General features: G+C 37.7%; 1 long non-coding RNA gene across 1 annotated transcript; it reads left to right on the top strand.

Annotated features, from left to right (window-relative positions):
• The first annotated feature begins 5,998 nt into the window (after positions 1–5,998).
• Positions 5,999–11,978, top strand: LOC141559841 (uncharacterized). The gene is made up of 4 exons (XR_012487583.1): positions 5,999–6,069; positions 6,702–6,735; positions 6,930–7,056; positions 11,250–11,978. It is a non-coding gene; the product is annotated as an uncharacterized LOC141559841 (long non-coding RNA).
• Positions 11,979–12,195: the final 217 nt, after the last annotated feature.

The following is a 12,195-nucleotide window of genomic DNA, read 5'->3' on the forward strand; positions in this document are numbered from 1 at the left end:
GAGTGTGCTGAATCTCTGAATCAAGTAGCAGATGGTATTCAGCTTGAACAAGTGCAACATGCTATCATTTCATTAGCTATTGCCAGTCTCTCCTAATTCCCAGGGCATCAGAGAAATCTCTGGTAAACATTAATATCAATCTTACCTCTTCCTGAGGCCTTCAGAACTCCTCTGCCTGCTATCTCATATGGACATAGTTTAAGCACAACAGAGCACCCAAGAGTTTTAGCAGCCAAACTTAGAATTTATTCACATTGTTTACACCTCACTCTATAACCTCCTGTACTCTCTTAGTCTCTCTCTCCCCATGGCCGAGCTCCGGGTCCCAACCGCAAAGAAAGTCCCTATGTACTCATAACTCATCACATCCAGGGACCTCTAGGCCATAGACCTATGTTATATCCTAACTGCCCTAGTCTAGTCTCTCTAATAGACCCTTATAATTCCCCTCTCTTTCAAAGCAGGTACCACTTATCTAGTCATGCTACTTAGCATCAACTATAGTTCCCTTGATTAATGAGATCACCAAGTATCATGCTCAAGGAGGTGGGATGCAACAGAACAATAAACAAAGGTATGACAGTGAGAACTAGGCTCAACTGTTGTCATAACCAAACATGGGTAACACAATGTTTAACCCACTCAATAGCATCATACCCAATGAGATAAGATACCAAAGAGGCAGGATGTCAGTGAGATAGGATGTCTCCATGGTAGAATGTCACAATTCTGCACAATTCTCATAATTCTAGTACAATTGTCACAATTCTAGTTCACAGTTCTAGCTTGTCACAATTCTAGCTTGTCACATATTCTAGAACACTTGTATACATGATACTTGTCACAATTCTATTGCACTTAAATACATCTTTGGAAAGAAATCACAGATAAAGGTGCAAAACACAGATAAGGGTACACAAAAAGGAAGTCATGTTCTGTAACATTGCCTCAGTAACATTGGCAGTTGGGAATGTTGGTTTTTCACCCACTAATTTAGAGGCATAGTCCTTAAATAGAAAACATAGGGCAAAACCTCTCCCCAGGACACCATATGGTGAGTAGCCATGGGAGAAGCACACAAGCCCATTGTCCATTTAACAGTCTGTTTATATTGCACAGCAACCAAGCCAGTCTATTTCAGCTGCTACATTGAAGCTGTGCCTGCTGTCTCTGGAATCACGGGGACATTGCTGCCAGCAGCATCTGAAGGGTTGCTGACACCTGGCTGCTCTCTCTGGGCTGTTGTCTGGTCTTTCACTTGGATCCCCAGGTCATAAATGTCTCTGGTGGGGATCCACTCCTCTGTTGTTGGATCTGCATCTAGAATGAAAAGAATGTACCAAGGGCCCCAAACCCTGACCCAACTTGGCCTTTCCAGGTGTTATCTAGGCCTTTCCGCATCAGTGTGGAAAGAAAGTTCTTGTTTTTGTCAGTCAGTCTGTCAGTTAGCTGCACTTTTTGTGTGTGACAGAAGTGCATTGCTAAGGTAAAAACCAAAGAATTTTAAAATGTAAAAGCAAAATAATTTTAAAATGTAAAACCAAAATAATTAAAAGAAGCAAACCTAAAATAATTTTAAAATGTAAAATCAAAATAATTTTAAAATTGCAAGCAATCACATGTATATATTGCCACATCTTGTGCATATCCCCAAATTCCCTTCTCTTGTTTGAACGGGAACATCTTGGTGATCTAAATAGACTGTCCAGGAATGACTTGGCCAGTAAGATTATAAGAAATGCCAATAGAATGGACAAAGTCAAATTCAATGCAAAAAGACCCACAGACAGAAGATGTATAAGCCAATCCATAACCTGTCTTAAATGCATGTGAGATTCCTACAATGGAAAAATGTTTGATCACATGCCTAATAGCTTCTCCAGATTGGAGTGAAGCCATAAAGAATTGAGAATGTATATCCACAGTCATATGGATGCTCTGCCTCTTAAAATGAGTCATGTCCATTGGTCTTAAAACATTAAATTTCAAATCATAAGGGTTTTGTCCTGTAGGGAGCATAGGAGATTGAAAGGCAAGCTGTACAGCCTTTTGCTATGCTCCTAGACTCCTCTTTAGTTATCACAATTTGCACATATAATGCTCTGTCAGCCTGATGATAAAAAATATGATCTGAAAGTCCATTATGAAAATGGACATGTAAAATATAATATTTACCTGAGTGTTCTGTCACTTGCTCTTGAAGTTCTTTAAAGAGCCGATAATATGTATTAAAAACAACAACAAAAAAAGTTTGAGCTGTGTCAATTCTTTGTACCACATCTACTGAATTAGCCGAGTCAAATGTTATTTTTACATACCCACGTGCAAGGCTCGGTGCTGTAGCCAATAAATTTTTCCACTCTGGGATGGTTTCACAACACACATGAATTTGTGCATTGATATCAGAGAGATATATTTTACCAGGTCTTGTCCCAGATAATTGTACTAATTCTCAAGGACTTTTATTGAAATTCTAACCACAAGCACTGGGTAAAATTTAAATTTTTTATCTGATTGTGCTGGGAGATTCACCCACTTCACACTGTCTCCTTGATGATGAAGGAGTGCTATGGGTGCCTTTTTTTTTTTAACACAATTTGATATTTCCAATACTTTTTTTAGTTATTTTTTTCAGCCATATTAGATAAAGCCAATTCAATCTCTCTTAGAGCCTCTAGAGCTTCTTTTTTAAGGTGGTATTGTGAGTCAAAGCAGTGTTTCCTCTTAAAGGTAGTACCCCTTTAACTCTTGGAGATACTTTTCTCACAGGAGCAAGGTCAGCAGCCACAAGCCTTTCACTCAAAGTAGAACAGTTCTTTATGCCATGTAGCAAGGCTGTCCATTCAAATCCTTTATAAAGATCAGCTGAATTAATGCTGGGCATTCAAAAGATAAATTCCTTCATATCCTCCTTACCTAGAGGGATAGAATTCTTAATCCTAAAAGACCATTCCTCAAGCAATTGAGGAGATGGAAGCCCAAGCTAAAGAGCTTCCATTGTCTCCATGTGTCCATTGACTTTTCCCGAATCAATAAACATTCCCCATTCTCCAAATTTCCTTTTTATAACAAATTTAGGGGAATTCCAAGGACCTAGAGAAGCTTGTAACTGTCCTTGGTTAAGTCTTTTCTGTCCTATGTCTAATGGAATCTGAATTTTATCATTTTTTAAGAAGTCTCTTCCCTACTGATCAATGGAGGATGTTTCAATTGTAAAATAAATAAAAATTTCTGTCTTATATTTAAATTTCCATTTCCAAGAGGTAGCACTAATTTTAACTAGTATAGATCCTTTTATGCCAGACACATAGGTATTTGCTCTGGACTTTTACTACTATACCTGTTGGCACATCTAATAGCTGTACTATCTACATCTGTGCCTATCAACCTTTTCAATGGTCTGCCATTCATACAGATTATGATCAAAGGACACTCAGCCATGAAAGCTTTGGACCATAATATCCTTAAATTATTTTGCCTAAAATCAAAGTTTGAATTACTAACACTAAATTGTGTTTCAGGAGTGTGAATCAAGAAATCTGATGTTACTTCTCCTCCTGGGTCACAGATTGTACACTGTCTATCTCTACTAGTGATTGAGATAGCAGTTTCCCCAATTATTCTATAAAGAAACATTGTTTTATAAATACTAGTAGGGGGGTGGGCAATCAAGCCAACCTGTGGAAGTGAAAAATCCACGAGGTCAGGACTTTCCAGAGCCTATCTTTATAGTTCGATAGGTATAAAACTCCACTCTCTCTAATTGCATTGTCAGCTTAGAAACTGAGCTGTGTTTTTTAAAGACTTTCTGAATACTATTGCAATTACTGTTCTCAGGACACCAAGAGTCTTTTTTGCCTCTTTCCATAAAGCCTACTCCATTACCTGCTACTATTTGAATTTGAAGCAGCTACTCAGGAGGCCAATCAATTTTTGTTATAACAGATATATCAGGCCCTGTATCAATCATTCCTAAGAATGACCTGTTTTCTATATAAATAGTACACATGGGGTTTTCTTGACCAATCATTTGAGTAAAATTCACCTCGCCAAAAGAATGTAATGGGAGTGCTTTAGCAATTGCATGATCTCCCTTTAAGTTCACAGGATATGGGTGAAGATTGGCAACCAAGATAAATGGTACCATATGTTTTAATATCATAGTATGTACAATCACAGGAGCATAATCTGAAAGTCCAAATACTAATCTATCTCTGATGTGGGTTAAGATTCCTTTCTAATTCCCAGCCCCCATGGGATCTGAGCTAACTTGGGCTGTCCCAGCCCCAATCTACTGAAGTTTCCCCAACCCCCACAAACAGCTTCCTCCTTATCTAAAAACCCATTGAATTCTATTTAAATTCTAAGTCTGGCCAAAATTAGCCAGAAGCCAATATGGGACTTCACCCATGGGCCCCTTTCAAGATTACCAAAAGTCCCCCATTATAAAAAGAGGGAAACTGGAGCCCACGCTTTGCAGGAGCCGGCTATGCCAAGGGTTCCTGTCTGCCTGGCCCCAGCCCTAGCCCTGGCATCTTTCTACCTTTAACCTTACTTCCAAACCCCAAAATAAACTTCTTTTATTAATCTAGGTTTTTGGGTGTGTAAATTTTTTACACCCTTTACAGGGGACTCTCACACACTTTAACTCTGTATCCTTGAGCTGAACCCAAAAAGGTTGCAGGAGAGCTCTATTTGACTCCTTGTATCCAGTGCCTGCCACTAGACCTCAATTATCCCTAATTTCATCTAGGTACCCTTTACTCAACTCTCATCATCTCCAGCCTTGGATTGTACCTCAACACATGCAGTAGTCCATGGGTTAATGTTAAAATTTTATTTTTAGAAAGAAAATTATACTTAAACACAGCTAGTTCTGTTGCTTAATTCTCAGTAGGTCAATTACAGCTCTTAGAGGTTGTTTGTCCTTCCTTTTTGAAGAGAACCAGTGACATCAAGAAAGTGAGCAAATAAATTGGATTTAACTCAATAATTAAACCCATTATTTCCCCTGCCCTTTTTCTAGTTGTATGTGACATCTTTAATAAGGGGTGGCCAAAATGCTTGCAAATCCAATTACAAATCAAAACATAGGATAGTCCTTGTACATGGCAAATAGAGTCTAGGAAAGGGAAGCAGCATGTGCTTTGATCCCTTTAAAAATATCATTATAAATTCATCTCTGAGGTGACCCTGATAAGGGAAATCTCTCCTCTAGAAGAGATCCTTGAAATCCTAGAAATCTCCTCTAGAAGAAATCCTTGAAACTAGATTCCTTAATCCTATCCAGGCCTAGAAACCAACCCCACCCCCCCTCTGTTAAGTACCACTAATTAATCTTTCCATAGAGTTCAGCTGACACTAACCAAATTTTCTATTGAGCTGAACTAAAGCTAAGTACTACTATTTAACTTTCAAAAGAATTGAATTCATGTTAAGTACCCCCACTTAAGCATGCTATAGATTTGAACTACCACCAATCAAACTTTCTATAACCTTACTGAAGCCTATTCAAGCCCAAAACTTCTCTATTGTTTCAAATGTCCCCAAGACCTAAACTCTGATCATAAAACTATGTACTTTGGCTTAAACTACTAGAAGAACTCTAAATTTCATTTTTTAAGAGCTTTTGTCCACTTAGAGACAAAGTTTTCTCAGCGATTCAAAATAAACTTTTATCTTTTTTTTTTTTTTGGAGAATTGAGTAAATTCTTTTTTATTAAACTTGGACCTATTCTCACACATCATAAGCCTGGATCCCCAACAACACTAGGCAATCTCCTTTTGGAAATGTACACCTATCAGGATTGACTTGCTCTTCTGATGAACAATTGTCTATAAAAGCAACAAACATTTTGAGTGATGATATGACTGCATTCAAATTGCGTTTGCCTTGGGTGTTACAATAAACTCTGATCAGACACACCTGAAGGCCACTTGGCCATCTGCAAGTGCTGCATTTAAGCTTAAAGCTCCCAACTGTCCTGACCTGTCTCCTCTATTCTAAGCTCATTAAGGATGACCTTTTCCATTCCTGCTGCAGTGTCTGACCCAACTGAGGGGGAATAGGTAATAGTCCAGGCTAGGCAAGGTTGTCAGTACTTCTTTTACTTCATGAGTCACTGTCAATAGGTGGGACTCAGTCAATAGGTGGGATGAAGTGATATATGGGCAGAAATATGAGGTAGATTTGGGAGAGCATAATCATGAAAGAACATCATAAAATAGTGTAATGGTTTAATTCCCAACGTGAAACAACCATGATATGGACATGCATCATAGGTTTAAAAGGTTTGTCATTGATTAAATGAAATAGATTATGGACCTAATTAACCATGATTTAAGTAAGGCAAAGTCTTGCCTTACTAAACAACTCTCTATTGGGGAGATTGAATTTTGAAAGTCTCAGGGTGTGGAGGAATGAGGATGAAGCAGGATTTAGGGAGACACCAGGAAGGAGTTTGGTTTTCTAAAAAGATGCTAATCAAGATAGTCTCAGATGCTTTAGGTGGGATGAATGAATTCAAATTTCTAACAGAAAGCCAGATGATCTCTAGCTGCACATCATTCTATATTTAACAAGACAGTTTGGGAAACTGACTTAATGACAAATCAATAAGAACAGGATGAGCTCATTTGAGCAATTCCTGAGAATAAGCTGGTTTCAGTTTACATCATTAAAATTAAATCTTCCCCTACAGTGTGGAAAAGACAGCTACCTTTTGTGGGAGAAAGGTAAGAAAGGGGAGGGAGTAAACATTTATTTATCATCTACTAGGTGTTAACCACTGTATCAGCACTTTAAAAGCAGGACTTAATTTGATTTAATTAAATGAGGGACTAAGTACTGAAGAGTAGGGATTGGTTAGGAGAAATAAAAGGATTTTACTTGGAATTCACACCTCCTTATGAATTCACTCCCTCTTAAGTGAAGAATCTTGGAAAGAAAAGGAATATAAAAGGCAAGTACTAGCTCAGTTTGAGAAAGCTCTGCTCAGAAGCTGGAGTTCATCTGGAGCCATATTCCTTACAGAGAAATCCACCAAGATATAAAAGGTAAGTTTGATTTGGGGAAATATTCCTTTTCTTGCAGATCTGCAAAAATTGAGAGTTGACTTGTTGAGGGGACTTGGAGTCACTTTGATGTGGTTGATATAGCTAAATGATGTGGTTGTAGGAACCAGATGATGTGATTTTAGAAAGCACCAAATATTGGAGTTAGGTTATTTGAAGAAGTAGACATTCTCTTTGGCAAAAAGTAGGTTTATTTAGGCAAAGAAGTTACACACAAAATGAAGATCCCATAAATACCAGTATTGTTAATATGTAATAGAGTTGAGAGAGCAAAAAAAAACAAGGAAAAGGTTTTAATAATGAATGATGGAAACCTAGTGGAACTCACAAGTAGCCAGGAGAAAGGAAATACCCCATGAGGTTGGGGCATGCCCTTAACTGGTAGGCATTTAGCATCCTAAAAGAATTAGTGAGTCTATAAAAAAGGAGAAAGACACCAGAAGGCATAGTGGAGTTTGAAAGGCATGGTAGGGGTTGGGAGAGCACCATGGGCATGGGGGAGAGAGAGGGCAAAGACAGCCAGAGGCAGAGTGCCATGGTGGACTGATCATGATGTAGTTAGTGGCAAAGCAGAGTTGTGGGAATCTCCTCTTTGTTCAGAGACACAGGTCCAACTTGAAAGAATTTATGAACCTGAAAAGTCTGACTGGCAAAAGGGAAGTTTGCTGCTGGCTGAGAATCTAGTTTTGTGAGGAAGATAGACTTCTGAGTAGCAAGAGGTCCTGGCAGAGGAATAACAACAGGTTATCACTGAGAAGAGAATATCTTCACAGCAGGCAAAAGTCCTGGTAGGCAGCTGTGCCAAGAGGTAAGGTCCCTTGACAAAGCATAATTCCTACTTCAGACTTCTGCAAAGATTTGGAGTTTAAAATTGTCTTTTTATAAGAAATCTGAGACTGGGGCTTCTATTGAATGAGATTCCTTCAATGTTGTCACTACCCCCAGGCCTAGATTTCCAGTTGAATGAGACCACTTAAGTTGGAGTTAAGTAGGGAGTTGTTCTGGGCTAATCTTAATGAAACCACTTAAAGGTCCTGAAGGATAGGTCTCTGTCAGAGGAGAGTTTCAGAGGTCACCCCAAAAATCAAGTTTCAGGTTTCACCCCCGACAATCCAAAGGGGTTCAGCAAATATGGTGTGAGCCATAAGCTGATTTATAAGTGAAATTTAACTTCAGGGACTTGAATGGATTTCTTGTGAGCCTGATATAACTTAGACTTTTGATTAAACAACCTCCACAGAGGGTGAGACTATGAGGCTAAATTCATCTCTATCAGAGTCTTTTCTCTGCCTGCCCCAAGGAACAATTCCCTCAGTGCTCCAATCTCTCTGTCATCCAGTTACTGAGATGCTCATCAACTTTGGATAAGGGGTTTGCATCAATGCCTGTGACTCCATGGTCATAACTCTTTGACCCTGGTCAAGCTTCATACCCTCTCTAAATTTCTATTTGCTCATCTGTAAATCACTGGCATTTTAATCCTTATAATATATTTAAGTGTGGGGATACAGAGATTCCTTTAACTTCTTGTGGCTATTTTATTTTTGGACAGAGGGGAAGAGGAACCCCAAGCTTTATATCCAATGCTTGAACTCTTTTACATCAACTGCCTTTTTCAGAATGGACACTTATTCAAGAAAATCCATTTATTCTAATTAGTATTCAAACAGAAATCAGCGAAGATATACATAGGAGAATTTAGAAATCAAATAATACAGCATAGAGAATCTTTTCCAATTGGCAGTGAGGTGACTCAGCTCAACCAAGAGAAAGTCTTAGATCTCACACAATGAGAATTTCCCTAATATCTCTAGTATAGCAAGCTGGGGATAGGGATATGAATAAACCTATAGTTGTTCAGGAGTGGTTTGTCATTTCCTTCTCTAGATTATTTTATACATGAGAAACTGAGGGCAAAGAGAGTCAAGTGGTTTTCCCATCATCACATAGCTAATAAGTATCTCATGGTGGATTTGAACTCAGGTCTTCCCAACTTAAGATGGAATGGACACACTGCACCACCCAGTTGCTTTATGAATTTATTTCCTTATCTTCCAAGAGTCTTTTTATTCAGCAGCTTGAAGTGGATTCCCTCTTGAAGCTGGAAGTCAGATGTTCCTAAAGTGACTCTAAAGATTTTTAAAAAGACTCCCCCCCCAAAAAATAAAACAAAACAATCTGAAGCTCTTTCTTCTTGCCACCTTCAAACAGTTTTGACACACATAATTCACCTTCACCAATAAAGTCAGTCCCATACCAGTGGGCTGGGAGAGAGGGAGAGGTTACAAAAGCAAATCATAAGGAATATGTTGTGATAGATTTTCTTTTTTTCTTTCCCCAGTGGAAAAGTATATTTATTTATTTAATTTTATAATTATAATTTTTTTGACAGTACATATGCATGAGTAATTTTTTTTTTTACAACATTATCCTTTTTATTCATTTTTCCAAAATTTTCTCTCCCTCCTTCTTCTCCCTCCCCTAGGTAACAGGCAATTCCATACATATTTAATGTGTTACAGTATAACCTAGATACAATATATGTGTGTAAAACCAAATATCTTGTTGCATGGTAAGAATTGGATTCCAAAGGTATAAGTAACCTGGGTAGAAAGACAATAGTGCAAAAAATTTACATTCAATTCCCAGTGTTCCTTCTCTGGGTGTAGCTGTTTCTGTCCATCATTGATCAACTGGAAGTGAATTAGATCTTCTTTATGTTGAAGATATCCACTTCAATCAGAATATATCTTCATGCAGTATCTTTGTAGAAGTGTATAGTGGTCTCCTGGTTCTGCTCATTTCACTCAGCATCAGTTCATGTGAAAGTCTCTCCAAGGCTCTCTATATTTATCCTGTTGGGCATTTCTTACAGAGCAGTAATATTCCATAGCATTCATATACCATAACTTACCCAGCCATTCTCCAATTGATGGGCATCCATTCATTTTCCAGTTTCTAGTCACTACAAAAAGAGCTGCCACAAACATTTTGGCACATACAGGTCCCTTTCCCTTCTTTAGTATTTCTTTGGGATATGAGCCCAGTAGTAGCACTGCTGGATCAAAGGGTATGCACAGTTTGATAACTTTGGGGGCATAATTCCAGGTTGCTTTCCAGAATGTTTGGATTCTTTCACAACTCCACCAACAATGCATCAGTGTCCCAGTTTTCCCACATCCCCTCCAACATTCATCATTATTTGTTCCTGTCATGTTAGCCAATCTGACAGGTGTGTAGTGGTATCTCAGAGTTGTCTTAATTTGCATTTCTCTGATCAGTAGTGATTTGGAACACTCTTTCATATGAGTGGAAATAGTTTCAATTTCATCTGAAAATTTTCTGTTCATATCCTTTGACCATTTATCAATTGGAGAATGGTTTGATATCAATTGGAGAATGGTTTGATTTCTTATAAAATCAGTTTCAGAGTCAGTTCTGTATATATTTTGGAAATGAGGTCTTTATCAGAACCTTTAACTGTAAAACTATTTTCCCAATTTGTTACTTCCCTTCCAATCTTGTTTGCATTAGTTTTGTTTCTACAAAAGCTTTTTAATTTGATGTAATCAAAATCCTCTATTTTGTGATCAATAATGATCTCTAGTTCTCCTTTGTTCATAAATTCCTTCTTCCTCCACAAGTCTAATCTATTTATGATCTCATTCTTTATGCCTAAATCCTGGACCCACCTGGATCTTACCTTGCTATATGGTGTTAAGTATGGGTCCATATGATAGATTTTCTTAATGTTATAAAAATTAATAACTATATTTTTTCCTTTTACCAATGATGTTTTCCACATGATTTTGTTCAAATATCAAGATCAATTGACTCTACCCTCTCCTAAGATACCACATGCTTGATTTCTTCCCTTTCACTGTCAATTCCTAGAAAGGGGAACACACAGTGTTTCTCACTTATACATCTATTTGAGCTAAGTCATAGAAAAACTGAAGGAAAAAAATTATCCCCTAACTGTGGTTGAACATTAAATGGTAGAGGTGGAGTAAAGAGTTTAGATGGCAGATTAAAGGGAAGTCACTAAGCTAGAACTCTTTGGTAAGACAGGAAAGTGCAACAGTCAAAAAAACTCTGGGATGAACAGCAACTGCCTGGGTCCATATTACCATGTTGCTCAATCAGTTACTTTGACATTACTCTTCTCTCTACAGGTACAACTGGTTCAACAGAAATCATTGCCCCAGGACTACTAAACCCATCACTTTTGGGACTTGTACAAGAAGAACCCAAACCTAGCTCATTTCAATGGATACCCTTCGGCCAGAAACAAAAGACTGTTGTACTCTGACATTAGTCTATGAAGAAAATGAAGAACCGAACTTTTTGGAAGTAAATCCAACTCCATCACTGTTAGAAACTATCTGTAGCAGTTGTTACTCCTACATAGAAATTCTTTGCCTTGTTATCCTAGCTGTCTTGTTGATCCTTCTTCTTGCCATCATATCACAAAACTTTGCATATTTCTTCAGATTTGAATATTGGTTTTTGGACTCTTCTGCTCTTTAACGACTAATGGCATTAGCAGTTAAAGTAGTTCCATCAGGCAGAAGCCCAAAAGCAGTTTCTTTTATCTGTTCTTCATTCAGTCTTACTCTTAAAGGAGGAATTTTTAAGATGCAGCTGCCAATTTCATATGAACAAACATGGACCCAAAGAAGAAATAGGAGAAGAGACTCCCATCCTACTTCTTTACAGAAGTGGGAGGACAATTGGTGTGAAATAGTGAATATTTTTGCAGGTATTTTCAATGTGTTGATAAGTTTGGCTGATTTTCTCTCTTTATTTTTTTTTATATGGAATAGAAACTTTGTAGATGAAGGGGGGAGAAATTCTAGTCATGAAAAACATAAAATATATCAATAAAGTGGTAGCATCCAAAAGCTCTTGGAATAATTCAGCATCAATTGTTTTCCTTGACAAGATCTATCAAGAGTACTCAATGCAGTCAGTAAATAAGCATTTATTAATCACTTAGTATATACCAGGTAGACATCTAAGTGCTGGGGATATAAAAACAAAAAAAGATCATCAAAAAGCTCACATTCTAATGGATACAATTAATTAATACAATTAATTATGGACTACACAAACAAGTCA

The sequence above is a fragment of the Sminthopsis crassicaudata genome, chromosome 3 (assembly GCF_048593235.1).
Source record: "Sminthopsis crassicaudata isolate SCR6 chromosome 3, ASM4859323v1, whole genome shotgun sequence".
In the NCBI taxonomy this organism is placed as follows: domain Eukaryota; kingdom Metazoa; phylum Chordata; class Mammalia; order Dasyuromorphia; family Dasyuridae; genus Sminthopsis; species Sminthopsis crassicaudata.